Below are 25,469 nucleotides of genomic sequence, written 5' to 3'. Positions count from 1 at the left end.
AAAGAATTAAATGATCTGATGTGCTTGTTATAACTACATATGATAAATTAGTCTGCCAGACTTAATAATATGTTATATCCCTTTGAATTAAAATATTGCATGCATATTTCAACTGCTTTTAAATATTAAATGTTGCATGGATAGACAGAAAACATATTATTGCATTTCATTCTCAATAACATTTTGTATTATTTCAAAAACTAAAAGTTTAACTCTTTATTTAAACATACATCATTTTACAGAGTTTAAAACATTAAGTTTGTGATAAAGACATGTAAAATTAATCTTTAAAATATGGGAATATTAGATGTATAAGGATATCATGTGTTCTACCCAATTTTATTAAACTTCTTAAACTGTTATGCTAAAATACTGATTATTTTAAAACATAATCTATATCTTGAAAGAAAATTAATGTCTTTAGGTGGCATTTTAAAAACAGACGTACCCACATTCATTTAGTGGGCTGAATAAAATCCCATAAAATCTCAAATAATGGATTCTGAAAGCCTTCAGGATGTCAAACATATCCACAATGGGAGAGTGACATACTCCAACTTTATAGGGACAGAAGCTCTTGTTCTTGGGGTCTTCTGAGACCTTGCCCTATGTATCTCTTCATCTGACTGTTAATCTGTATACTTTATCATATCCTTTAATAAACTGTTAAACATAAGAAAGTGCTTCTTCCTGAGTTCTAAGTTCTAGCAAATTAATTAAACCTGAGGAGGGGACATGAGCATCTCCAATTTGTAGCAAGATCAGACAAAAGTGTGGGTTACCTGAGAAGCTATTACTTGGGATTGGCATCTGAATTGTGGTGGGGAGTAGTCTTGTGGAACTGAGTCCTTAGCTTGTGGGCATTCACATTATCTCCAGGTAGGTAGTGTGTCATAACCAAATTAAATTGTAGTACATTCAGCTAGTGTGGAGAATTGCTTGGTGTGAGGAAAATCCTCCACACCTGTGGTGACCAGATTTGTCAGAAGTGAAGTGTTTTCTGTGAGTAATAAAAGAGACAAACAGGGAAAAAAGATATAGTAAGGAAGAACTGGTTTTCCTACGCAGGAAAGAAAACTCTGAGTTTTTCCTTTATAACAGTTAACCAACATGTTTTATTTCTGATTTCTGTTGTTAATCTAATTTCCTCCATCCACTGTTCAAAATTTAAAACTACACTAATTATTAACAGTTTAACACATGCCATGATTTGGAGTTGAAGAAAGGGAAAGGGATCATAGCTTGACAAACAACGATTAAAGAAAATTCATCTAGAAGAGATACTAGTACCTAGGACATGCTCCAATAAATGTTTCTCAAAGATCTATATGCATAAACAATCAGGATACAGGAAGAGAAATATAGATATTATAAAATTATTATTTCAGATATCCATTCTCCAGTTCTCTCAAAGTTAGATTCTTCTTCATATTTTCATAAAGAAAATACAGAAACACGAATTATAATCAAATGTAAACATCAGCATCTCTGTTAAAAAAGAAATAATGCTAATTATGAAAATATAATAAAGCCATTTTGCAAAATATTTATTTATTTGATAACAATACCTTAGAAATTTTAACATGTTCATTGATAGCTTGTTACCACTTCACTCTATAGTGTAACAGTACAGAAAGAATCTAGACTTGCCACTTGAAAAAGGAAAGGTGGCAAACCTATAAATCACTCCTAATTATCAAAAATAGAATGCATAAAGTGACCTTCACACTCTTGAGTATAAAACATATCAATAATTTCTATCAGACATCCTCTTACAGCTATGATTCACTCACTTGATTTTAGAAAGTTCTCAATGTGCCTGATTTCCTTGGCCTACCTTTCTCTCCCTGTTACTCATTATCCCTATTATTCCTCTCTCACTGACTCCTCAGTTGGCACATTGCCATACTCACCATTATGCTTACAAATAATCTTATTAAAAAGAGTTCAGCTCACCAAAGAGCACTCGTTACAACGAGCATGGAACTGACATTAGACTCACTTCCCAGGGGTAGTATTCAAATGTTTTAGTAAAAATATACCCTCACTTGTGGTTGCTCCTCAAAGGTTAAGTATATAGGCACATTATTAAGATCAATTATTGTCCTCCTGTGCTAGAAAACAGTTTACAACATGTTGAGAGGGTGACTAGTGCTCAGAGAACTGGCTATTGACTAAAATATCAAGTACCTCTTGTATCAAAGTGCTGACAACTTGTAATCTAACAGAAATAGTATTTCAAGATCATATGCTGATTATCTAGGGATATTTATTCAGCATATGATGAAAGATCTGTGCAATCTTTTTGACTACAGGGACCTCAGAGGCCTAGTCAGCAGCATAGCCAAGAAATTAAAGGATGACAAATACTTCATGATTGAATTTCCAATTCCCAGTCTTGATTCTGTTTACCATTTCATTTTGATCTATCTTTTTCTCACACATTTTAATATCAGGGGGAATTGGATACACTTGTAAAATGATTTTAGTTTGAAATAAAAACAAAAAAAAATAGCCACGAAAAACCTTGGTTTAACAACAGCTAACTATCAAAGAAAAGGACACACACCTCCTCACTCAACTACCTCCTGCCAAGAGAACCAGGGCTTCCTGCCTGCTTATGTAACAGCCTGGCACATCACGCGCACACACTTCTGAAGAGTGGGAGGTAGTGAAGAGAGAACAGCAGGGGTGGAGGGGAAGGTGGGATGGATTCTTGATAGAAGGACAATTGTACAAGAGGGTCAAGAGAGCAATTGTTGGCCCAACATGGAATATGCCTTCGCAGGGACTGAGTTAGTGGCAGAAAGTAGAATAAATAGTTCTGGTAAATTAATTTTTACTTTTTCCTGCATAATACAATTGTAAAATTACATAAAAGTAAATTTTTGTTTCACAAATGTCTGCTGCCTAATATTGATTTTGGTTTCCTTGCTCAAAATCAGAATTTACCCTTTCATTAAGCCCTTAGTTTCAATGTCAACTAACTTTTTATAGTCTGTCACTTGAGCTTTAAAACACAATGATTTTCTTTTCCAGGAAGAAACAGTGACATAATGGTAAAATTATTCCAGCATTTAAACATGCTTAGAAAGCCAACCCACAAGACCAATTCCAGCAATACCTTTCTCAATAATATAAGTAGGGAAATATGTTATTTTTTTCACAAGCATATCTGGTTATCCTGAGGGAGTCTGGATGTTATACCATGACCTTAAGCAACATTTAAGATCATTCCTATGTCTCATCAATCAATACAGTACGATATCCAAAACCAGAAAATAAATTGGTTATATTTTAGTGAGAAAGAACGATTATTCTCCTTTCTCTAGCCAAGGTTTTCTAATTTTAGTAAGAGAAAAAAAAAAAAAAAAAAAAACAGTGGAACTTACGGTGTATTAATTAATTATTTAGTGACTGACTGACAATACTACTGGGTAGTTATGTTTACCATTCCCTCCAAATATTGTTAGGATTTCCCTTAATGATTCTTTAGGAAAATATGATAATTCTGGGTGCATTGCTGTTCCAGAAGACAATCTGCTAAGTTTCTCCTCTGAGAAAGCTCAGAATATGTATGACAGGAAACCTCAGGCATAATTAAAACAAATACTAATGCAAATCCTAATGGACGTAAGCATTCACTGTTACTAATGCCCTTCAAAATTCCGGTTAAAAACTATCTAGGAAACTGAATTATTTTGAAGTGGAGAGCTGCTTTTTCTTTTTTAAATCATTGTTTCAATTTTAAAATTCTTATTAAGAGAATAATAAAATTTTTTAGTTGTTTCTAAGTCAAATACTATAGTTACATTGTTTTATCCAAATTATGTAGTTCCATTTGTATTTATTACTATAAAATAAAACAAATTTTAAAAGTATAAAATAAAAATCATATTTTTATTTACACTATTAATTATTTCACAAAGTTTTAGAATCAGGAGTCTAGTAGGTCTTGGAAGTACTGATTAATAACACATCATGAAAACAATTAGGAAGCAGGGTGGCAAGCACATGCTACTGCAGAAGGTGGATCTCATGTTAAATACTCTTACTACAATAAAGTAAAAAAAAAAATTTAAAACTCATATAAAAAATGTAAGTTCTTCTAGAAAATTCAGATGCAACAAAAGGAACACAACACAATCGTCTGGAATGAAAGAGTGCCTGGTGTTAATTCTTCTATCTTGAAGACAGACAAATAAATGGAGGACAAACAGATGGATGAAAGGAGGGATGGCCGAACAGATGGATGAACACAGGCTTGTTATATATTTATGATCAAGCTAATTTTAATATGTCATATCTATTCTTTTACAAATTTTATGTGGTGATAATTTCCCCATGTCAATCAAGTATTTTTTAGATGATAATATTTATGACTAAATTATACTGCAGCCAATAGATGTACCGTAAATTATTTCTGCTTTTGAGGTGAATAAATGTTACTAAATATTATTCCAGGTAGACTGCAGAAATCTAAAATTCCACTAGTTTCATATACATAACTGTTTTACTGCAAACAAGCCAAGCGGAGAGTAATTATTTTCAAAAGGGCTTAATTTGGGAGACTGAGACAAAAAAAGTAATATCAGATTGTTGTTTTATTTTGATTTTTTAGAATTATCATTTAAGTTAAACATTTTCTCAGATCATTAGCCATTTTACCCCTCTTCTGAGATTTGTGTTGGTATAACATTTTCCTGTTTTCTTAATAATTAATTGTCCCTCATTGTTTATTATAGACCTAATACTTATTAGTAGTTATTTGTTTTTATAATTTTTATAAGTTATAATCATGAAAATTGTTGATCTTAGAAATAATATTTACATTTTATAGTAATTTCATAAAATGTATATTTCTAAACATTTATATTACATAATTATCAATATATTTCATTGTTCTTTCCAATTTATTTTATGCTCAGTCTATTTTTCAACATTCTGAAATCAGCTATTTAGAAGATTTCATAACAAATTATTTTGCCTGAATATTACTTGTTTTAAATATAGAAAAAGGTTAGTTTCATTAAAGGAAAAAAAAAAAAAGCCTCAAGTACTTTATTTTCAAAGAGCCAGTAGGAAAGAAAAAAATCCTCTTTCATATGTGAATATATAAAATTTCACAAGGTTGTGTGTCTTCCCTGAAAAAGTACATATTTGATGAGTAATAATCAACTGAACCAAAAATTTAAGGACAAAGTGATAATGATATAAGCAGGAGACAGAAGTAATAGAAGAGAGAGATCTAGAGACAGACCACAAACTAACTGGAATTAAGCACAAATTAACAGTGTGTCATTTGAAATGTTAAGAGCTGTGATGAAGTGAAAATATTCCCAAGTGTCAATGAAATGAAATCAGAACAAAAGCTGTTTGATGTAGTCACATCACAACTGGATACGCTCCAGTGAAAGTTTAAACATTTCTTCAAATTCTCATTTATCTGACAATATTGACTGGTTTCATTGCCATTTTAATAAGGCAATTGGAGCTATTCTTTTCAATGACCTTCCCTACAATGTGCATGAGGGATTACTGCATCTGAGCACTGACAGGGTATTTTAAATGAATTTGGACCTCTTCTTTGCTAATATGCAAATATCCTATGATTTCTGTCTGCTGTGTACACATTATTATCAAGTATATGTGATTTTTTGAATTGAGCTCCTCTGTAATCAATCTAATATAGTAATACTGACCACTCAATGTCTTTTAGTGAGACTCTACCCCTTAATAAAAAATAAATCAAATATCATGCTGTGTCAATTCAACATATTTCTCTAATGCCTTGCATTTATTTATGTAGTTACTTAGAAATATTTAAATTTGTTTTATTATTCCATAATAAATTATTATTGAATACATTAATGAGACATATAGGGAAGGCAAAAATAACACTATCATAAATAAGGAACAAAATCTCAAAGATATTTAACAACTTGCCTTTTTTCAAATGGCTAAAAAACAAAATCATCAACAGGTGATATCTTCTGGTATTTAATCTTACTTTTTTTCCTTTTTAACAAGAATTTAATTATTTTACCTGTGCTTAAAACTTTTAATTAGGTTTATAATGATAACGACAATATTATTTATAATGTTTTTACTATACAGTAGGACTATCTAACAGACTGTATTTTAATCATTATATAAAAAGCTCTTTATGATCTGCCTTCTGGCTGACTATCCAACTTTATTGTTTATCATTCTCACTCACAAGTCATACTTTATTCTCCAGCTGTATGGAGCTACTGGTCATACTGCTTCATACCTTCTCAGGCTGCTTGTACCTCAGATTTGACTCTCTTTTCAAACCTCTTTAACTCTATATGTAAATGATTTTTAATATCTAAATTGAAATATAATCTCTAATAGAAAATCTTCATTAATCTCTCCCAGTGAAATCTGAATTTGGATCATTATTCTTTCTCTATAGCATCTTATGGAACCTATTAATTTTAGAGCATCAGGATATTAAAATCTTTATGTTAATCATAGCTGGGTTTATTGTTAACAAATTTTAAGTTTTATGACTTCTTCCTGCAGTGGAATCTTTCAGGCAACTGGGCTGGATACTAGCAAGTACTTACACAGTATTTTTAAATGAGATCCAACAGTGGACAACAACTCGGTGCAAGCCCAGTATTCTGACCACTGCTTTTCTTCTTGGAGAGTCTGCCAACTCTCGTTTTACAAACCATGGAGAACACAGCTGCTAACATGCAGGAAGATCACGGGAGTAACCACAGTCACGTGAAATTAAAAGAGGCACTCCAGGCTATTCAGGGCTCTAGAATATAATGATCTAAGACCTTGGATGGAAGAACATGCAGAGAAGTAAGGCAGGTACTTGGATTTCTCATGAAGCATTTGCCGATTCTTAAGCTTTAAGGACACGAAGTAAGAAGCCAAGTAAAAAGTGGGGAAAAAAGGTAAACCTGAATTTCAAGCAGTCATTTGGAAAGGAAATTGGCCTTGAATATAAACAAACAAGTAAATAAATAAATAGAAAAAAAAAGGGCCATAGGGCAGTATTTAAGAAGTACAAATGAACCAAACTTTATGAAGATTGCAATATGTATATATGTATATACATATACATATATATACATATATATACATATACATATATATATTTGCACAATATCTTGCATTCATTCAAAATTTCAAGATTTACTAAGCATGCCACAAAGAGAGATAATAAATAGGCAATAGAAACACACCCAAACTTTCTCAAGATACTGAAGTTATAAAGAACAGACTTAAAACAAAACAAAACAAAAACAGTGAGTATATTATTCAAAATCTTGGAAAACTGAAGAATTTTACCAGAGACCAGAAATCAATAGAAAAGAATCAAATTCTAGACCTGAAAAATGTAATAAATTAAGATGCATCTAACAGAAGAAAGGTTACATAAGGCAAGAATTCTACTACACTGAAAATTGTATCAGCAGAAAATAACGTGAGAGAAGTACAAAGAGAAAAAAAGAATAAATCTATAAAAAAGAGTGTAAGAGAGCAAGTTACAACTGTGGGAAATGGGAACACAATTCCACTGGCACTTAGCAACATGGAGTAAAACAAATTCTTTAGAGCTACTCCATCTAACAAAGACTTTCGGTGATGTTGGCAAACCCTTCTCTACTTATTATACGGAGGGAATATGCCTTAGTCCTTCTGCTTGCACCTACTTAGCAGTTGGGCATATATAATGAATCCATTCCAACATTTCCACCTCACCGAACTGTTTGACCTTTTATTCAATATTCTGCAAAGACCTGTAGTAGACTGGTTAGGGCAAAATTTCAGTAGCTAGACTTTCTGTTTTCAAATTGTTTCTTGGCTTTTACCACTTCCATAATCTTGAGAATCTTAATTACCTCTGTTCATCTCAGTTTTTTCACTTGTATAAAAGACACAATAATCTAACCCATATCATAGGGATTAAGGGAGGAGAAAATAAGTTAATGCCAGCAAAGTGATTAGAACATTATTTACGCCTCTGTGTTCAATACATCTGTGTTGTTATTATCATCGGCATATTTTTAGTGCTATTACTAAGCACAAAGTTTAGAATCTAAATATTTTAATAGTAAAGATACACAGAATAGTAATTACATCTAAGCATTTTCTAAATCATTTCCTGTGTTAACACATTTAAGTCACACTACAACTCAGAGATGGATAACCAAAGCATGCCTCTCCACAATTCATGGCAAGGAGAATAAGAGAGAGTAGAAAAGTAGGGAGCAGTAAGGAATTGTGCTAATAATGTGTTTATATAAATTAAGAGAATATAATTGGATTAATCTTTCACTACTTCACTTGGCACTGATTGATCTAAAAAACAACATATCACTATTTGAAAAGATAAATGCACTGGCAACAGGGTGAATATGTACAAAATTATGAATTGATGCATTTAAATTTGTTCGTTATTTAAAAAGTCATTTTTCATTACATATGCTTTTGGTAGTTGCAAAGTAGCATCAATTCCCAATAGAACAGATTGTTATATATAAATAGAATAAAGGTATGTCAGAAAGAATAGACATATGTGCAGAAAAGACTCCAAATAAAGGTTCAGATGGAGGTTTAGAAAATGTAAACAATTTGAAAAAAGGAAATGCAAATCTTTTTATTGCCACTTTAGCCATCAAAACAATAACATTTTAATGCATCTGCTTTCGGCTGAAGGCAGCTTTCAGCTAGAGCTGATGCTTCTCATATCATGAGAGCCAATTTGGGGTATCTCTGTACAACTTTGCAGATATGTCAAGTTGGTAGCATGGAACTGGTCATGGGCAAGAACTTACATACATAAAATAAAAGATCTTAAAATTTGATAAATTTTAAACTAGAAATTAGATTATGAAACATTTACCAGCACAATGCTGGATGTAACTCTGATGATTTGGAAAATATGAACTTGGATTTACTCTGAGTGTCTTTATTAGTAGTAACATGAAGGGAAACAAAAACAAAAAATAGATGTTTACACTACAATTCTATTTTAGAGCACAGGACAAATTGTTTTCAACTGTTTTGAGGTTTGAGGGAAAATATTATCATAGTTAAAAAACACTGGTTTTATTCTAACCCGAACTGACTTTTCTCTAGGAATTGGCTTATTCATAGGCTAGAAAGACTGAGGGAAATGTTCCTGGCCTAATTTAGGCCATATTTTCTTTGTATATCTAAGTTTTTATGTAATGGTTTAACATCTACATTTTCAAATATTCCCTTATTAACCATTTCCACACTTTACTCAGAAAGTTCAACTCTCTATGTAAAAAAGGCAATAAACACACACTGAAAGTACTCAATATTTTAAGATTCTAAGTACAAAATCTTCTCACAGCTTTAGCTAATTCCATCCCTATTTGTGACTTCACTGATTCTGGTAATATTCAAAATAGGGGAAGTAAATGTGCTCTGAAAGCTTACCAATTTCAGCAGTAGAAAAGAAAGTTTCCATGCACTGTTGGAGGTGTGGAAGTTACTCTCAGGCTAATTAATTGAGGATTCAAGTTTGCAATGTTGGCCTACTGGTCTAGAGAAATTAAAAAGACCTTACTAAGTTTTGGAGAACAAGGTCAACAAATGGGCAACATCTTCTCAAGGAAAACTTGAGATCTAAGAAGGCAGAGACAGAGGAATACATTTATGTCTGGAACTCAAAAGCTCATAAAAGACTCATCCTTTACTTATTTATGATCTCATTCCACTCAAAGGTAACATGACAGTTCTTACATTAGGATGTGCAACCACAGTGTGGCTGAATAGAACAAATGGTGCTTGAACGAGAGTGAGTGCATTCCACAAAACTGGTGCATTGAACTTTTTATTCAGGGAGTTCATTCCTGGAAGACTCAGTACTCAAAAGAATTATGGGGCCAAGTCATGATGGTTTTGAAGAATAGCCCAGTCTGAAATTGTTCATTTAAGAAAACCAGAAGTACTATTTAATGTGACAGGACAAGGGCTCATGTTAATAGCAATATGTACTAGGTATAAATATTATCCAAGCAATATGCAGAGAAGCAATTGATGGTGAACTCAGTAATGAAATATTAAAACAACGCTAAACGACATTAAAGAAAAGAGTTTGGTTCCTGTGTCTCAATGATGACTACACAAATCTTACTAAATAATATAGCCAAAATAGCATAATATACAAGAATTAGATCAGGTTATTAAAGCCCTGTAAAAATATAACATGTAATTTAAGAATAAAAGTTTAGCTGAATATAAAGTAGAATATAAATATTACTCATAATTTACTTTAATAAGGAAAAGTATAACTATAAAGAGTAAGCTAAAAGTAAATTCACTTATTTTTCTAAGTAATATACTTTCAATATTCCTGGGGATATGACTGACTGCTTTTCTGTGAAAGAACGTAACATTTCTTCTCTCTCATCCTCAGAAAAATGGAATATTTGATGCCATAAGAATTAGAAATTAATCTTTAATCAGATCATTATATAAATACATTTTATAAAATAATTTTATAAACAGAGTTGCATGAAAGTGTTAGCCTGGGTTTTAGTTTTTAAAAACACTGTAAACACAGTTCAGCATTAGTCTAATCTTTCCTTTGGTATCTCTCTTCATAAACATACCCTTTTTCTTCTAATTATCTTCATACTGTGTGAGAGGATGGGTCTTACAATGAATTGTTAAATATAAACTATTTTATCCTCATAAGGAATCTATGTAGTTTACAAGTAACTGAATAGGTTGTCAACTTCCTCAAGTTTCAGAAAAACAAATGACGCTCTTTATTTACCTCCAAAGAGCTAAGTTAAAATATTTACCTGGACATATCACATATAATGCAGCTAAATATACCTTCAATCAATGGTTTAAAAAAAAAAATCTAATGACTGGATAAGACAATTACTTGGACAAAAAGCAGGCATTTAAAGTTCTTTTTACACCTAGAACACATTCCAGTTATCTCTTGCCTTAAAAACTTCTGACCAATTTAACTGAATGTAATTAATAGACTTAAAATAAAAGTCATTATTGCTTAATGGGAGAATCTGTTGTCTTGTGGCAGTGTAATTTCTCCCTGTTCAAGAATAAGGTCTTCAAACTTGAGAGAAAGCATGAAGTACACAGATTCTGAAACTAACCATTGCTTCTTAGGTCTCTATCAGATAAATAGATATGATTTTGTTATAACTAATGCTATTCCCTGATCAGAGAATGTAAGTGTAATCAACCCACTGGAATGGATTCTTGAAGTTGATGGAAAAGGGATTTTGATAGAAAACCATCTCATAGGGTTCCTAATGAATACTTGAAACCATCTTATGTTAATACATTGTGTGTGTGTGTGTGTGTGTGTGTGTGTGTTCTCCCCAATTGTATGTGCTTTCAATTCATTCATTGCTCCCTGAAATGAGAATTATAATGACTTAAATGGCCCTGAAAAAAACCTTGGAAGTACTTTACTATACAGGTAGTAAACCAATGATAATTTCTGGAAGAGGCAAGATTAAGGATGTCTAGTAAAACTTCATTCAGCTTGTGTGTTTAGCTTGTGCAGAATATGTATGGGTCCTGGGGAATACCAGATGATTTTAATAAATGTAAACACAAGATGAATCCAACTGTAGCTGTTCTTACTGTGTAGACTATTTACTGGAGAAAATCAACATAAGCTTTGTCAATTGGCATGCAACTGTGGACATAGAAAATTATCTTTAGGATATAACAATGGTTGAAGAATACCAAAAGCAAATTGCTCAACTGGCAAGTTTAACAATATCTACCCTGTTTTACCTAAGGGCTATATATTCTCTCTACTCTGTCCTAACTTTGCCAGCAGCGACCTAGATAAACCCAGGTCGCTGGATCCAAAGGACAACACCCCTGTCCACTATATTGAGGATATAATTCTGATAAGAATGGGTAAGCAAAAAGTAGACACACCCTAGATAATTCTAGGAAAAAGATATGCTTGCCAGAAAATAAAAGATAAATTCGCAAAATGACCATGTGCTACCACATAATGATGGTTTTGTTTGTTTGTTTTTTTTTTATGTTTTACTATTTGCACAACAGGGCATGCCTTCCAAGTTGAAAAGGAAGCTGTTTTTAAGAAGTACAATACTAATGGTACACTGCAGATTTCTGAAGGCAAAATGTTATCACATCTAGCATGCTGTCTGCTACCTGGGATTATAATTTAATCTGTAATAAGAAGGCTATCTGTCAAGAGATCTTCTCAGTTGGGAGAGAGAGAGCTAAACTGTCAACTGTTGCAGTAGTGGGTTAAAGTAACAAACCCCAAATGGCAGAATTGAGCCTTTAATCAGTTGCTGCGATAGTATAAGCAAGTCTACAATCAAGAAAGTGGTGACTCTCTCTTTTCTATTTTCCCTCATCGCACTGGACCAGCACACTTTTGGAAGGTCAGTTGCATCAGCACAGATGCAGGGCTTAGGGGTCATTTCACTGTTGAGGGAACCCTGAACAAAAAGGCTCTGGCAGTTTTTTGGACACTTAGATGGGAAGAGGGAGGAGAGAGAAGGAAGGCTAAGTGTGGAGAAGTATTGTGTACCAAGTCAGAGTGGGGAAAAGTATTTCCAGATTTTCCCCTCTCCTTCCCCTTTAAGTAGGTAGGTGCCTGATCTCCATCCAAGGCCTCAGATAATGAGACCATGAAGTGAAGGCATCTGGCCTAGGAATTCACATATATGTCAGAGCATGGCCGGCCAGGGTGGTCTGAGTCCTTAAGACACCTCTTTCAGAGACTGCAATGTACTGGCTGGGCACCGAGGCTGGTGTGACAAGGGCAGCTTTCCCCTTTGAGACCTACCAGGCAAACCCTTTGTAATTGTCTACGGTCAGGCCTCAGAAATCATGTACAGGTTTTAACTAGGAGCCTGATTCCTCAGTATCAACAAAATTACTGTAATTTCAAGACAAATTTAATTAGTAGTGTACACTGGTTACCAACAATTATCTGCTCTGTTCCCTCAATTTTAACAATAAAAATTTTAGAGCCTTCTTGTAACTTTCTTAGTTCTTTATATTTTCAGGTTTTCTTGTTTTCTTACATTACATGAACTGAGCCATATTGTATTACTGGAAAATCACCATCTGTATCTAAGACCAGGGCCCAGATGTTTTCCATTCTGGGGAGCAATTACTGACCTTAGTAGAAAAATTTAAGCAGTTTACCATTTGTGTTCCCAAAATGCCTTGCCATAATGCCTTTAAACTTATCATATAGCATCTAATGGTAGTTACTCAATAAGTAAAATTTGAGTTAATTCAGGCAGAGAAAAAACAAAACTAGAATACAACCTGATGACCAGAAGCCATACAACATCAAGTCACTTTAGTGCAAAATAAGATTGACATGAAAGAAATACGAAGGCTAGCAGAACATGCTACCCTAAAACATGCCACTTTGACATAAACATTATTTTAAGCTAAAGGCAATTGAAAAAAGCACACAAAAGAAAAACTATCTGCTCTCTTTTACCCTTTTCTATCAGGAAGGGCAGGACTATTAATAACCAGAGACAGCACGGTAGGCGAAGGGGGTACTCTGCATAACAAACTTTACTAACTAGCTCTTGCATTCCATTAGTTCTCTCTGTATTTATCTTCCCACAATCTGCACTCCTAAAAAATTGAAGTCCTTTTCCTCTGTCTTGTCACTTCTCCATAATGTACTGGTTTTTGTTGAGATGCTACATAAGTCTAAAGTTCTAAACGCCCTTTTCAGTTACTCCTTACTAGGTGTTACTATGTGCAGGATGTACATGTTAGTAAAAATCTGTTAGATTTTCTCTTATCAATCTGTCTTTGGTCAGTTTAATTGATAGGGCCCCAGCCAATGAACCTATGGTTAGTAGAGGTAAAACACTTTTTCCTCCCCTACAAATAATTTAGTCTACAACAAAACAAAACAAAAAAATGAGGCCTTCTATATTAGTAGACAAGCGAGGTTATGTAGCAGGAAAGTATTAACCTAATATTTTATTTAGGTTAAGCTGTATTAAATAAACTATTAAATACAGCTTACCTATTAAGTTATATTTCTTGCTTATTTTCAGGGTGTATCCATAAGTCTCATTGTCTCAACATATAGTTTCGGGTTTCTTCAAGTCAGGGAAAAAGGAGGGTCACACAGTAGGTCTTAAAATGCGTTTGTCTGGAAATAATACATTCATTCTCAATGCCCATTAGCTAGAACTGATCAGATGACTCTAAATCTAAGGAGAATGAGAGAGAGGAAGAGCATATGGATTCTTCACAGCAGTAAGTTTCTGTCACAAACTCGTTTGTTTCATTCTAAAATTTCTCTAATACTAAAAACTAAATTATTCACTTATTTTAAATTATATTTTATAATGTCATACTTTTAAATACAAGGAAGGGAGTTTATAGAATTGTAACAGGAACTACATTATTTTAGAGTTATAAATTGGAAATCCCAGAAGTGAAATAGAGAGATTGATTGATTGATTGATTGATTGATTTAGGTAATAGTTATTTTATAAAAGTTTCAATGGGATGCTCATGTCTGTATGGGCCACAGTGGTGGAAAAGAATTCGATATAATGCTTTATAATACAGAATCGAATCCACAAATGTTATTTGGTAGTTTAGATTATCCAAGGCATGTAACACAGTATAACTGCAGGAAGCTGTGAAAGGACATGGCACCACAAAGAGATGCAGAGTAAACAGATGTGAATACAAATAGCAACTTTGTTACTAGAAGCATGACCACAGACAAGTAAACTAGCTTTTCTGAGCTGCAGTTCTGCTGTGTCAACTCTTACATAACAGTATGCTATATTATACTGTACCTAAGTTTACAGAATCCTTCTGAGTTTCTAACTTTAGCACAACACACAATGCTGTTAGATTTTATTACTGACCAACTAGTTTGAGAATGAAAATTATTTAAAATATCATTTTATATTTTTAAGCTGAATTAAAATGAAAATAGTGAAAGAAACCTATCATCAACTCAGGGTAATAAAGAAATAGTTGTTGCTCATCTCACTTAAATAATGATAAATATCTTAAAATTGAAGTTGAAGAGATTAGATTGCCAATTAAAATCTGATGTATTTATTTTTATAATGCCTCAAGTGAAAAAGTGTGATACTATATTTAAAGTTGAAACAGTTGTAAATTAATGAAACAATATATATGAAATTGAAATATGACATGAGAACATTATCTCTGTGATACATTTCCTGCATGTTTTTTCTCATGACAGAAATCTTCATTTCTATAATGCAAAATGTGGTCATTCTTATATGAGACCATATCTGTATTAACCAAAATTTTAGCTTTGATTTAAAGTGAGATTTGCCAAATCACTGTCTTCAAAAAGTATAGTTGTTTGTACATTTTAAAGTTCAAAGACTTTCCAAATATTTTAATTCCTACACAAAGAAAAGTTTAGAATATGCATGAAACTAGTTCAGACAGGTTCAAGTGATTTTCAAGAATTAGAGAATAGCTTGAGATGATGTAGTGATGATGGTGGATCAGTGAATTCTAGTCTGAGGCCAGTGCTCTGCAGTCATATCAAAGCTGACTTGGTGTTGCGCCCCCTACCATTGCTAATATATTTGTTCTGACATGTTTTAGAGAAGCTGAAGCTAGCACTTTATGATAAACATTTAAGATTTACCTGAATAAACAGGTAATAATAAAACAACGACTTGTCTGGTGCTTGGGCCAAATTCAAGGATGATTCTGCCAGGATTTATAGTCTCAAGGAATATATTCATGCTAATTTTCAACTGCAGTTTTTGAGACCTACAGAATTTTGGCTTGTTGGCTTCCCTGCCATGATGACACTTCAATAAAGAGTTCACAAGACTTTCCAAAGTTAGAAAACCTCTGAAAAAAATACGCTTTACCTTTAAAAACTGAAGAGTGTTACAAATGATCAGGAAGATGGCTATGTAGCTGTGACCCTGGCGACAGCAGTGACCAGAGGGGAAATCCTAAGAGACTGACTGCTCTGCCAAGGATTCACTGCCAGCTAGCTGATGGTGTGCAACTACCTTCTACTTAAATCTGAGCATCAAACGCCCTAAATAACTTAATGTTAGTCTACTGTTTTAGAAATGAGTTTACTACCTGTGCAAGTAACCAAATGGCAGATGGATTTGGGGCTCTTGAGTTTGGTCTGAGGCTAGATATCCTTGTGAAAGAGATCTTAACCTGCTTTTTATTGAGTTTATCTTATTCAACAGGCGAGATAACAATGTTTGACTGTCAAGAGGGAATTCGTAAAAGAAAAATCATTTATTAGGTAAAGAAATTTATCCAATAGAGGTAATCATCATAAATATAATAACTTTTATTAGTAATAGAAACTTCAAATATTAGTATCTCCCTCTCTCTCTCTTTCTCTATATATATGTATATACATATAATGGGATATTATTATAATTACTGATTATAGAAAAAATTAACTTTCCATTGCCAAACTACTTTTGTATATAAATACAACTATATAATCTATTAGTTTCACTTAAAGGGAGGATTATTTCATATTAAACATTTGAAAATAATTTTTAATCTCTCAAATATTTCTATCTGCCAAAGTAAATCCAGTTTTATATTTTAGCATTGAGCCTGGTTAAAATCTCAGCTGATTAAACTAATATTAGTGTAGTTAAAATTTCATTTTTTTTTGAAATGATAAACTATAGCTGTTGGGGTAGAAATACAATTTAGTAATTAAAATGTCTACTAAATAAATAAACTAAATAAATAATAAGCTAAAATGTATAATTTATTATCTTAAAAGTAGTATTATGAGTCTTAAAAAATGTCTCTATTGCCTACAGGAATAAGGTTAAGCATTAATGCATTACTAAAATAAAATAGAAGTGTCTAATTTACTATACATTTATGGAGTATTCTATCATAATGTAATGGATCCAACTCCTGTGCAGATTTTTTTAGGTATAGTTAAAAATGCAATAACCTTTATAAATTATTCTCTAGGTAGCTATATAGTTATTGATTTTGTTAAAGGTATATTGAAATATTGTATTTCTGGGTCATACAGTCAAATGGATTTACAGAGACCACAATTAAGACTCATTTGTCCAAAACTTAGAAATATTATGTCAGAATAATATACTGCAGAATGGAAAAATGAATCCCATAACACACAGCTCTGTTATTATAAAATTATGTAGAAAAAAACTCAAATTGAAGCTATCTCAACAAAAATGAAGTGAGAACTTGTTTTTCTAATTGGTTTGCTTTTTAAATATTTCTTATCTTCTCCTCTTTTAAATATATTGAGACTTTTTGGCTTTTTTCAAAGAGCAGAAATGCATGTCTTTGGAATAAGAGTCCAATCTAATAGAAAGTAGATTAAATAAAGAGTAAAAAATTTTGATTTCTAGACCTCAAGTCCAGTTCCTAATAGCCACATTTACTCGGTAAGCTACTTAAATCTAATTTCTAGCATATAAATTAGGACTAACTTGATCGTAACCATATGTCCCAACAAGGATTTTTAAAGTACTACGAAAATGAAAAATATATTACTTTCTCATCACACACAGATACTTGTAAGTGTCCTATTCCTATCAGATGAATGAAAGAAAGGAGAGTGACACAAATAGATAACTTGTCAACTTAAGAACCAGAGGAGAAGTTTTAAATAGGAAGATGCTTTACAAATAGAAATAGAAAGTTACATACTAGATCAAATAAGAAATTCTAACAACAGGAAAAATTACAACGTAAGATATCAATGCAGGAAGAAACAGTAGAGCATATTAAAATAAAATGAAGCAGCTACAATAAGATGATCAAGGGGCCCACAGGAGAAGAAACCTCAAGAAACAGAATTAAATAGTTTAAATGGAAAGTGGTTTAAAACAACTGTAGAAATATATTACAAATATCAAATGTAATAGCCAAATGAAGATGTTTATGGCCCAACCAAGTTCATTTAAAGGAACTTGAGATGTGACAATGGCCATTTGTACATATTTCAAGGTGTGTAATATGAAAATAAATATTAATATTTATAAAAAATAAGCTTCCAGTTTAAAAAACCCCACAGAATTAGTGAAAGATAAGTTTTTAACATATATATATATAAATATATAATTAAATTACATACGGTAAATAAGCATCAAATCTCAGAGATTTTTCCATTTGGTTAATTTTACAGTTTTCCAAAATACCATGGGTTCTTAATTTCTTATATCTTGTGAATTATATTTGAAAACATTTTTATGAAGTCACATTTTAAATATACCTTCACAGAAAATAACTAAATGCCAAATTAAAACAACAGGAAATTAGTTGTAGTTATTCAATTATTTTAAAAATAAGATTAAATTTCTCTTTCAATATTCATGGGTTTAAAAAAAAGCATGCTTGACAAATTAAATTGTGCTTTCATTTTTGCTTTTCCTCATGCACTGGTGATTCTGAACAGGCACAAAAGGCTCCATATTTATAAACAGATTATGACCTCCCTAGACAACTCAATTAAAGCAGTAGAGAAATGTAATAGTATTAAAATTCATTACAGAAATTATTTGCTGAGGTTGGAAAGTAAAACTCTAGAATTTTAATACATGTGTATTTAAATATCTTTTTAAACACTTAGCAACTCATCTACCATTTCCACTGTTTTCAGTAGTCAAGCTCTCAAACCATGTTTATAATGTGATTCCCCAAACTTCGTGTCTATTATGTTTTTCAGTATTAGCATTCAAAAAATAAATTGAAAATAGAATTTTATGTCTGAATGCCAGTGTGTCAAATTTTACTTTAGAAGCCTTTATATATAAAAGGGTGAGAAGGAATATTCCATTACTGGGAATATCTTAGAATTATTTAATAAAGCACATGCTTTATTATTTAATAAAGTACAATGGTACAAGAGAGTTACTGCCATTTATGTTTCTTTATCACATTTTATCCTATCAATCTATATGACTGTCTCATTAGACAAGATGATGATGATGATGATAATTCCCTATCAACAAAAAAATTAAGGCACTCTTCTGATCATGCTGTGTCATGCTCAGTATTCTGATTTAAGAGAATGTCCTCCACTCTAGCTCTTCAGTTGGTTAAAATGTCGGCTTGAGCACTACCTTCTAGCTCTATTATTTTCCTGCAGCAGTTTTTAAATTGGAAGCTGATCTAATATCCATTATCAAATTAATTATCCATTAGCATCTTTTCCCACTACCTTCTCGCATAAGTGCTCCTAGTTTCATCCCAAGACTTCAACACCAATCTCAATTTCCATCCACTATTTGGGTACCAGAGTAGTTATTTTCCTACACATGTGAGCTACAACAGTGGCCAAATGATAAGCCAAATGGAAAGACTCTGTCAATTTTGGGAGACTGCTCCAATCTGCTCTGTTGTGGTAAATTCAATAGAGTCATGTTTCTTTCCTATATATTAAGATAAAGTGTGCAAATTTATTTCTTTGAGAATATGGACAATCTATATTTTCTTTTCCAAGCAGTGTTCCTGATATTTCAATAAAAATTTTATTCAAATTAACAGTTTAAGAACTATGCTGAGAATAATCTTAACTTTTATTAAATTAAGAAGTACTTTTAGTCTTTTTGATTCTTATCTGTTGAATCACTATATTTTGTAATGAATATCTATAGTGCTTGGGTCACAACAGACGTAAACAGCAATCCATAAAGAGAAAATTTTCACTTATTCCACATAAAAAGCTTCTTGATTTTGCACAGGAAATGCAGAGTTCTAGCCAAGTCATTGTAGGATCAACATGAGAATATTACCTGGTTTGGGGCTATGGGGTTCTAGAAATAAAATAAATGAATTCTACATCTATGAGTTTCCTGTTTAGTTTTGGGGTTTTTTTGAACATTATTTTCACTGAATTCATTAAGATTATTTTTATACCTTTTAGAAAGGGTTTTTAAAAGTATAGTTAGCATATAATAGTGTATTAGTTTATCAGTTTCAGTTGTATTAGTTTATTAGTTTCACAATATAGTGTTTCAACATTTATATACCTATGTGATCACCAAGATAATTCTATTTTTTACTGTAATCTACTTAGCTGTCTCCCAAACTCCCAAGTTTCACATATTGCCCTCAACAGGACCAATTGCTTTCACAGCACATTTATGAGGCAGTATGATTCTCTGTACAAGACCTCATTCATAAACTCTCACTTCTCGATATCTAGATAAAAAGCTGTCACTCCTGTGGAGAAACTGCTGTCACCTAACTAGAAGGACCACATATTCCTTTCTACTAATTTCTGTAGTTCCAAGCTTTTTTTTCCCCCAAGCCCTGAGGTGATTCTACATTCTCAAGTAGATCTGGTTATCTAAATCATTACTTCTATAGAAATTCCCAGGAAATAATATCTAGCTGTCAGCCATTTTCCTCCTCGGCAAATTCAGGACCTTGAGCAATGCTCATATCCCCCCCAATAGATATTGCATTCCGGGCTTATTAGTGAGTCCTGTGATGAAAATAAAATACAACTGTACTACTCATCTATGACTAATATTTAAATATATATATTTTAATCTATTACAAGAGAGCCAACAATTCTCCCACGATACTCAAGGATATAATAAGAATGTTCTCTTCCACATACAAAACCATTTTTTATAGTCTCTCACTCTGCAAATCTCAAAAAAATACTCCGTTTTGAGTCTCTGGTGGTGTTTTAGTGTACTCAGGCTGCTATAACAACTTACTATAGACTAGGTGGCTTAAATGACAAATATTTATTTCTCAGTTCTGGAAGCTGGAAAGTTCAGAATCAATCTAGCAGCAGATCTGGTATTTGGTGAGCGCCCTCATTTAGTTTGCAGATGGTTGTCATCTCCTTATATACTTATAGGGCTTAGAACAGAGAGAAGCAGCAAGCTCACAAGTGTCTCATCTTTTAAGGACACTAATCCCATCAGATCCTCATCTCTTAATATTATCACATTGAGAATTTGGGTTTCAATATATGAATTTTGGAGAGACACAAACATACAGCCTATAACAGGTAGTATTCACATTATTGGTGTATTCTATAACTATTACCACTCTTATAAAACACCTCTGTGCTATCATAAAAAAAGCAGTATTACATCATTTTTGGTAGACTACAAATTCTGGGAAAATTGATAGCCTCTTAGCCAAGCTTGAATCCATTTTTATACTAAAAAACACCTTTATTTTTCTCAGTCTTACTAAAAAAATTATCTTTTCTTAACTTTTACATAGCCCCCAAGTCTTAGAAAGAATGGTAGTTTTCTTGGTGAAATGGTGGTGTAATTAGAGCATCCTACATTCATATGGAGATGAATTTTCATGAGCATGAAATTCCCAAAGGGTTAATTTATTATTCTCCATTTGTACTAAGCATAGGTTAATTATTTTATTCTATTATTTTGTAGACTTTTTGATAAAGCAAATGTCTTTATTTCATGGAAAAATCAAGAAGTTAATGCCAGGGATATTGATTATATACTAGAGAACCCCCTGCTATAATCTATACAAACCTTAAAGAAAATAAAATGGATAAATTATGGAACCCACTTATGACAGCAAATAAAAAATTCAGAATAAAATTCATAATGTAAAAAACAGTTGTTCGACATCTCAAAATTGATTCAAAAATCAATTTAAAACTCATTCACATCTTGCTGCAGCTTATATCTTGATTCAAGACATTTAGTCACCTAAATTCAATATGTTTTATTTATCATAAAATAAGAAAATAGCAAGGAAAAGTACATTAACGAATGAAAATTCAAGGTGTTAAAGACAAAAATACTGAGATTTCATATAAAGTAAAGAAACTAAAGCAACCTCAGGCAAACATTTAGGTTTCAGAAATTCTCATTTGAAATATAATAAATAAGTTCATTTTACAGTGGTATTATATCTATTGACCTGGGCAGGATAAGACATTTGATACTTGGGGAAATTTGCTCAGCAGAGAGACTCAACACAATGTTAACCATTGATGGCAAGCGACTGTATCTATCAAGACTTTATGAAACCATCTTCAATGAAAGCAGAAAAATATGAAACAAATTAATTGTGTTTCATTTTCTCTAACCTAACAATCTCTACTAGCTCTTATGAAAACAAAAGCCGATGTAAGAAGAGAGACTATAATATTTATTTTATCTAATTCCAATTAGTTAATAATCACATCTAAAAGGAGCATATGTCATACTTATAATATTTTTTCATAACATAGGCACTAATCATATCCTAATCATAATACAGGGCACTGCATGTAAAAGTCAATTAATTCTCGTGTCAGCACACTATAATAAATATAATTACACATTAAACTATACACTTTCACATGCATATGTATAAGCCAGTAATGAATAAATGTTTATTTGAAATGTATATCAAATAATGTATATCAGAATTTAAAATGTCTTCTTAATTGTAAAGCCAAACATATGGATACAATAGATATTATCCATAATAAAGTCACTGCACTTATTAAGAATCCATTGTGCGCCAAGTTCTTTGCTAAATGCTTTCAATAAATATTGATCTTTAATTCTTGCAGTTATATATAAAGAGATATATATAGTTTCAAATGTAGATGTAGAGGCTCAAAGATTGGTGACACTGTAAAGATCACATATCCGTCAGGTGACACAGCTGCTAATCCAATCTAAGACTTCTGACTCCAGGTTTGGCACACATCCCACTGGAAATGTAACACTCTTCACATCATAAGCACTCACTATCATGGTTTTCAGGCACTTGACACATTTAAGACTATGTTACTTGCTATGTCCATTGATATTCTTATGTAGATCAAGTGACTAGTCCATTTATGTATGGTATCCATTTAAAGTATTTGGTAAATTACTTATTTGATTTTGTATTCTTAATGTATGAATAACACGAAAAAATGTTTATCTTTGATTTAAATCCTTCTGTGTTCATCAGTGAATGTTAAGCACTTAGCAAGGAGTTAAAAAGTGTTCATAGTCTCTAAATTATACTTCGCTTTTCTGTAGCACAGATTTTAAATATCCAATATTTTATGATTACTTCTATATTTATATCTCCATGGTAAACACATATATGTAAGTCTAAATATATCTCTCTATTGTGCTCTTCTGTGTCATATATGTTCCTATTGATTCATTCATCTTGTAATACTAATATATAATCGAAGATGTTTCTCTTCTCTATTAGCCTTTGAGATCCTCAAAGTCTGTTCTCTTTTTAAACCTGGATTCCCAGTACTTCACTCTGAAATAGCAGTATGTTCGATGGATTAATGAACTATTGTGGTTTATTTTGTTTAAAGCCTGACTGTAAGACTTAATGTCGCTGATATGCAGAAGTTAAAAAAATTCTGAATGTTGCTGGTTGTAGAATCTAAATAGGACAATGTATTTGTTATCCTTTCCAATTACCTGTCACCCAAGTGAGTGACATTTTACTGTCCCATATAGAAAATTAGGAGTGAAGACTGTCCAAGAGAGTCTTCTCTTCTTTGCTGATACAGTTTTTTGTTTTTTTCATTGCTGCTATTGTTAAAAAACTACTTATATGAGATCAGAATCAGGCACATGTTAGACTCAACTTTTACAGTTGGGACTATTACTAATATTTGTTAAATGCATATTTTATTGGTATTTTATTTAGATACTAGAGATGTTTATCAACAAATGGACTATCTTACACAAAACATCCCTTTTGATAGAAGATGACCAACATGCTTACAAGTGTTTGAGTTTAATTAGACTACTTTCAGAACAACAAAATCATAATAAATACTAATCTGTTTTTCTTCCCCTGAATCAGAAAGCTTTCCAAAGTAAGAGTTTTCCTTTCCTGCTCAACATGCTGACATGCAATTGTGCTTCCTTTGCATGTGGGATCAATATATATTTTATGAGTTAATTCAGTGGTGATCGATCTTTCATGGTGTCTACTTCGGAAGTTTGGGAATACTTTTAGGCCCTCTACAAAATATCCTTATTTATATTGAGTTATAACCTATGAATACATAATGTGATATTCTAAATACATAATGAACCTATACTTTTACATTTGCTTATATTTTCGTTTTGCATAGATGAAAATAATTTTATTTTTTATGATCAAATGCATATGTTTATATTAAATTCAAATTTCACATACAAATTTATTTTACTACTTTATTGAAATATTATTTGTCCCACAAAAACCTGACTATTTTGTTACAGATTAATAACTAAACGAAAGAAGTCAATTAGACAATTTATGACATTCAAGTATTAGACAGACACAGAAACACTAATACCACCAATAGTATATTCTAATAACAGGGGATATAATTGTCCATAATGATACATAAAAGATCTTGTCCACCAGTTGCTAATGCTTTCTTGACTCTCAACCAAACACCAATCAGTCAGTCCTATTATATTTTCCAGTTAGTAGGCCTCCACTCAAACAGACATCAGTATAACAGGGTGGCTTATTATATAGGTTTTGGAGCTAGAATTTCCAGGATTCAATTGCAATAATTTCATTCACTGGTTAGAATATTAACAACTTTACTAAGTTTTTCATTGCTTTGTTTTTCAGGATCAGGTTGGAATTCTTTATTAAGCACACTTTGTTCATCCATCAATATCATCTTTTTACATTCCTATAGCACTTATTATCTGATCTTTTACACTTTTCAATAATTTTGTTAAATTCAAATTTTAGTATTTTACAACTAGATCAGACACTTAAGTGGAGGGACTATTCTTTACAGGTCTTTGTTATATGCTCATATAAGTAAAACTTAGTAAAACTTGAGGGTGGGAAATGCTTCAATCAACATTTACTGATAATTGTCGTGATTTGTAAATGAGAAGTGTGGTGTAAACCAGGAGTACTACTGGGAGAAGTCTTTTGCTCTCCTGAACAATTTTGTGCCTTAGCTCTGCTTTGCTCAAAACAAAATATAGTTTGGTTTTCTGATAGAAACTAATGAATTGTATCCTAAATTCAAGATTCTGAGATGGAGAGGTTGTCCTGGATTATTCTAGTGGGCACTGTACCATACACGTCTTTATAACAGAAAGGCTGAGAAAGATCTTACACATATGGAGAGGTCAATGTGAAGATGGAGCAGGCAGAGATTTGAAGATACTGACCTTGAGGATTAGAGGGATGCAGCCACATGCCAAAGAATTCCAGAAGACACTGGGAGCTGGAAGAGGTAAGGAAGGGTTGTCCTATGTAGCCTCTGAAGGGAGCTAGGCACTGCTGACATGTGGACTCTACCCAGTGATACTGATTTTAGACTCTGGACTCCAGAACTGTGAGAAAACAAATTTGTGTTGTTCTAAACCACCATGTTTGTGATTATTTGTTACAGCAGTCATAGGAAATTAATATAGGGAGATTTTTTGTCAGAGACGTCTATTAATGTTAGAATGTTCACAAACATTCACTCT

The sequence above is a fragment of the Pteropus alecto genome, unplaced genomic scaffold, assembly GCF_000325575.1.
Source record: "Pteropus alecto unplaced genomic scaffold, ASM32557v1 scaffold81, whole genome shotgun sequence".
NCBI classification, from domain to species: domain Eukaryota; kingdom Metazoa; phylum Chordata; class Mammalia; order Chiroptera; family Pteropodidae; genus Pteropus; species Pteropus alecto.
The sequence above is the reverse complement of the archived record's forward strand: the minus strand, read 5'-3'. Positions refer to the sequence as shown.